This window comes from Triticum urartu, chromosome 6A (genome assembly GCF_056163025.1).
Source record: "Triticum urartu cultivar PI428250 chromosome 6A, HENAU_Tu73, whole genome shotgun sequence".
Classification (NCBI taxonomy): Eukaryota; Viridiplantae; Streptophyta; class Magnoliopsida; order Poales; family Poaceae; genus Triticum; species Triticum urartu.
In genome coordinates this window covers 126823078-126829090 of record NC_141878.1, presented here as the reverse complement: position 1 = coordinate 126829090, position 6013 = coordinate 126823078, and positions in this window count along the sequence as shown.

The following is a 6013-nucleotide window of genomic DNA, read 5'->3' as shown; positions in this document are numbered from 1 at the left end:
CTTCTTTGAAGTAATGGTGCATTTCGTTGTTCATCTACGTGATGAGGCACTACTTAGAGGTCCAGTACAGTATGACTGGATGTACCCTATTCAAAGGCGGCTAGGCACTTTTAAGGGCCATGTTAGGAATAGAGCTAGACCTGAGGTTTCCATTGCAGAGGCCTACATTGCTATAGAAGCATTGACATTCTTCTCAAAATACATTGAAACGGCTAATCAGCTGAGCGAAAAGGTGGGTGAAGACAATCCCGAGCTCAGTGTTTTCGATTGTTTTGTTCGAGTTACAAGGAAAGAGTCAACAAGATGACAAACCTAAAGATTTGGACAAAATGGTTTGTTTGTGTTGAATAACTGTCCTAAGATTCTACCTTATCGAGTAAGTGCTAAGTACTGCAGCTTATACATCATAATATACTAAACTTGCACCACATTCTTATATATTTAGATGTTTGACGCGATCACTACGTTGTGCAACATGTACAAAAAGGAGTTACTGTCGCAAAATCCAAGAAACATTGACAAACTTGTTATGGCAAGATTTGCGAAATGGTTCAAGAGCCGTGTAAGCATTTGAATTGCACTGTTATTTTTTTAATATATTGAGTACATAAGATGATCAGCTTGTCTATTTTCTAACCATAGGTTAAGAAGACGTGGGAGGATGGGCAGGCAGTTAATGATGCCATTTACGCACTAGCAATGGGTCCTGATACTCGGGTAAGACATTATGAATCTTACGTTGTTGGAGATGTGCGCTACAACACCCATGCACGCGACGAAGGCAGGAAGACACAAAACAGTGTCGTCATGAGCACGGGTACGTAAGGCGATGAGACAACTGAAATGTATGCTAACATAGCAGACATTGTTCAGTTACAGTATATCTCCAGTTTCGAGGTTCATTGATGTGTGGTTCTGTTCTGCTGTCATTGGTACAACCTATTTTCTAGGATCACAAAACCCAAAGCTGATGATTATTTCAAATTCATCAATGTCAAGGCGGAGTACCACACGGACGAGAATTTTTTTGGAAAATCAAGCAATGCAGATATTTTTCTTGGAAGACAGATATGCACATAGCGATGACTGGAGAGTATTGCAAAGGTTTGAGCAAAGGAATTCGTTTCATGAAGTTGCACAACAAGATAATGCTTACACTGCTCCTGATGTCGAAGATTCCACAGAAGTTCGTAGTATCTTTGAGGACCATCATGTCAATAAGGCTAGCGAAAAGATTCCCTGTCGGGATGTGGACGTACGAGATTTGATGGATAAGAGGCCAACGTTCGAGGACATTAAGGATGAATAAGAGTATGACACTAGGGGAACTATGATTCAGACTGATACACATGGCAAAGATGTTGACGCTGCTCCTGCGGATGATGATTAGATTGCTTTTGTCGTATTTTCCTGTGAGAAGACAACCTTTTATCTACTATGTGAAATTGTGTTTGCTATGACAACTGAAACCTGATGAAGTTGTTGTTTAGTATTTTGTCGTGAGAACATCACTTATTATGTATGTTGATTTGTGTTTGGTGATTGTATGATGACTAAAACATGATGACATTGTTGTTTAGTTGTACTCATATTTTGCTGTGAAACTTGTATTTGATGACATAGTCTGCTGTTGGACTGCAATTTATTCTACGTCTTTGAATGGGAACAAAGCTGACCCTACAGGGCCTCTGCTAATTTATTTATTTATTAGCAAAAGGGCCTCTGTTATTTGTTTATTTATGAGCAAAAGGGGATACCCATGATTTCGGTTAATAGAAACCATTAGATGTTCACAACACTACGCCCAGCCTGCTAAACAGGTTTATTTCATTACTAGTTTCAGCAAAGTGCTCATGTCATAGCCACTGAATACATCATGAGTGCTACATACACTGCAAATAAAGAGACAATCATCCTACAGAGCACAACGATCTTGCCCATTATCTTCACAAGCTCTTTCATCTCTGTTGCTTGGCCATGATCAAATGAACTGCATCTTTAACCTTCTTCTCTGCATCTTCCTCTTCTGTCGTTCCTTTAGTTACTTGTCCAACACCCCAACCTGCTGGTATTGGGATTCCTCGGCTAACCAAATCATCAGCATATTTCCATTCCCCCACATCAGCAACTTCCCAGAAATACAAATCATATGAATCTTCCCTTTTCTGCATGAATCAAATTGGAATATCATCAACCAAACTATTAAAAAAATCAGCAACTGAAAGCAGACGAACAACACTTAAACATATTATTACCGCATGATTCGGGCATTTGTACAAGACTCGGTCAAAGTTGAGGATTGTAGTTGAGACGCGACAGATGACTCTGCGTGATTTGCAACAGTGGCACCACATCAACGGCAGCGGGTTGGGATGAGCAACCGACTACGGTGAGTGTGCCGGCGAGGGTGTGATGAGACCCACTGGGGATGGTACAGGTGGCGACTTGGCGCGTATCTAGTTGTTGCCTGTTGAAGAGCAGGTGGACGAGCTGCCAGCGGACATGGCTGCTGCAGCCGGAGCTTCTGATGCTAGGCAGAGTAACTAGAGAAGAGGAGAAGCGAACGTTGGATATGTCAGTTTCATTACTTGCAGAGTACCATAGCACTATATAGTCATAGTCTAGGTTTGGATTCGAACCAGCTACAGGAGCACGTCTCTCTTTTTTATAAAACTCAGCAATGTCTCTTTATTGGTACACTAGCTTGTTTTATACGCCTCCTCAAGTCTTTGATTTTCAAGAATGTTATGTGGTGAACGTTCCCTGGGAGGAGGACGGCAAATAAACGCATTTTCCTGGCAGTTTTAGTTGTGACGCAAGATCAAATGGTGGTAGTTTCGGGAATGTTATCTGGCGAGCGAGCCCAGTTTTTCTTTTCTTCCTATAAAAAAGTATGCTACGTGGTGTTGGCTTAGTCAACAAACGATTGTGCCAACCTTAACTGTTGGACTGACATTCAACGTCTATCGTGTTTCTGCAGTCTCTTCTTCCTCCAGCCGCCAAAGCCAAACCAGCGCCGACGAGACCGCCTGCTCCCGCCTCCCACGGCTGGCTGTGCTGCCATGCACGCATCGCGGCCACATCGCACCATAAAACTCTCTGCATGTTCATTGGCTCCTGTACGTTCCCGTCCGAGGCCTCACCATCGTCCGCCGCCTTGGTTCGCTCACCACGACGCCGCCCTCCGGTGTTGTCAATATGGTCAGCAACCGAGAGGAATAAAGAGATGACTATACATGGTGAGGATGACAGTAGGGACCCACAAGGATCATGGCAGTAGGCAAGCAAGTGCCTCCTTTATTACAAGAAAAAAAATGGTTCCTCCTGATGGTTTCCTGACATCTGGGTCGCACGCCACTATCAACGTAGTCAATAAGCGAGATAATTGCACAAGAAGCGGCTAACACCCGGGACCCAGCAACTCGCGTAGTATATTTTTTTTGTTTTTGGGACGAAGTAGGGTATCAGCTGGGTTGTGCGGGAGCTATGGCCCATCTAGCCCAGGCTTTTATTTTATATGTTTACCACATGACCAACCCAGTTTTGCTTTTTCTTTCTAAAAATGGCAAGACAAGCTATTTTGTTTTTGCAGAATAACCAACGAAGGCCTACTTGCTTTTCTACGCCCTGTTGGGCCGGAAATCTTGCAAGACGAGGAGGGATGCATTCGGCTTGCCTAGAAAATGGGCTATAAGTAATAAGAAATGAGTTGTAAAATGAAAAATACAGCAAACAGGCAATTAGTTCTAAATTACCTATTTCTTTCGGATTTTGGTATTTTAAATTTCATTGTTTTTGTGCGGGTAAAATTGCATTGGATTTTAAATTACAGTATGTTTATTTTTTAAATTAATTTGAATATGGCTAGAAATTTTGGGTTGTACGCTGTTTGGGACAGATTTGGAGGTTGACTTGTGGGTCTACTAGGTTGACGTGTACGGAATGCTTTGTCAACTTAGTCCACAAACAATTCTAGCAGCAGTGACCATTGGATGTTAATCCAATGGTCGTGCTGCTTCTTCAACCTCTGGTCTTCTTGCTCCAGCCGCCCAAACCAGCGCCGGCCGTACTGCCTGCTCATGCCTCCCGTGGTCGGCTGTGCTGCCGGGCAGGCCTAACCGCCCCACACTACTCCCATCGCTGGCCTGGCCATCCCTCTACGCACCCACAGCTTCTGTTATTCTCTGGTGATGGCACACAAACCAGTAAACCCTTGTACTCCCCTTCGTGTGGGAAACAACTGTCGGGTCTTTTCTGGCTCTGGGTCATTCCCTTCCTAGGCCTCGCCATCGTCCACCGCCCTGGTGCTCTCAGCGCGGCATGGCCAACATGATCAATGAACGACATCCATTGGAAGAGGACTGTACGTGGAGAGGATGACAGCTGGGTCCACGGCCACACGCAAGGAAGTGTCTCCTTATTACACGCAAAATAATGAGTCCTCCACCTGACAGCGGGGACCCACCGGAAGGGCCTTTGTATTTCGCAAAAAAAGTTCCTCTCGTTGACAGCTCAGACCCACCAGCTATATCTTCGCACGCAAGGAAGTGCCCTCCTTATTACGCACAAAACATGAATACTCCCCTGGCTTGCTGGGACCCACCATATTTGGAGGCTGACTTGTGGGCCTACTAAGTTGACACGGACGCAGGATTTGTCAACTTAGTCAATATAAATGATTCTAGCTGCAGTGACCATACGATGTCCATCCAACGGCCGTCATGTTTCTTCAACTTCTGGTCTTCTTGCTCCAGTCGCCCAAACCATCATTGGTCGTGCCGCCTACTCCTGCGTCCCGTGGCCGGCTGTGCTGCCGTCCATCCTACTCCCATCGTTGGCCTGGTCATCCTGTTATTCTCTGGCGACGGCAGCCTCACACTGCAGCCAAACCAGTAAACCCTCGTACTCCTGTCTGCGTGTGAAACAACTGTCGAGTCTTCCCCGTCTCTGGGTCATTTCCTTCCTAGGCTTGCCGTCGTCCACCCCTTGGTGCTCTCGGCACGGCGTGGTCAACGCGGTCAAGGAACGACTTCCATCAAAAGAGGATTGTACGTGGAGAGGCTGATAGCTGGGTCCACGGCCACAACAAGCAAGTGCCTCCTTATTACACGCAAAATAATGATTCCTCCACCTGACAGTAGGGACCCACCGGAAGGGCCATCGTATTTTGCGAAAAAAGTTCCCCCCTGACAGCTGGGACCCACCAGTTACATCTTCGCACGCAAGGAAGTGCGTCCATATTACGGGCAAAAAAAATGATTATTCCCCCTAACAGTTGGGACCTACCAGCTATATCTTCGCATGCAAGTAAGTGCCTCCTTATCCTCCCTGACAGACCCACCGGGTCGAACCATACATAGGGTTGTCTGTCTGGTCGCGACCGTGTACGTACATACTGGTCGATCGGTCTCTCTGCAACGATGAACCGTGGCCGAGTAATGAGCGGCATGTGTCGTAGTAGAGGCGTGGACGTAGCATGTCACGTCGTCCCGTCTATATATATATATATATATATATATATATATATATATCATGTACACGTACGAACAGCCACGCTGCAAGAAAGTAAATACGGCTACGTACATACATACGGGGGGATCTCTAATGCATACAACAACGACGTCCTATTCATCGGCAGCCAACCGGCTGGGTTGGAATGGAGGAAACGGTGTCGTGTTCATCGGGAGCCAACCGACTGGGTCAGAATACATCTTTGTTCATCGAGAGCCAACCAGCTTGGATGGAACAGCCAAAACGAGGTCTGGCATACCGCAAAACGGGGGAAACAGACTTCTGTTCGAGCTCCTACGGTCGAAACGAGGTGCTGTTGATCGGAGGGGTGTGGCGTATCGTAAAACGGAGAAAACAGACATGTGTTGGAGCGCCTATGATCGAAACAGGATCTTGTTCATCGGGAGGGGTGTGGCGTACCGCAAAACGGGACTCCTCGGGCTACTGTTCATCCACCGTCTACTGCCTTGCTCCAGCCTCCATGGGCTACTGTCCATCCACC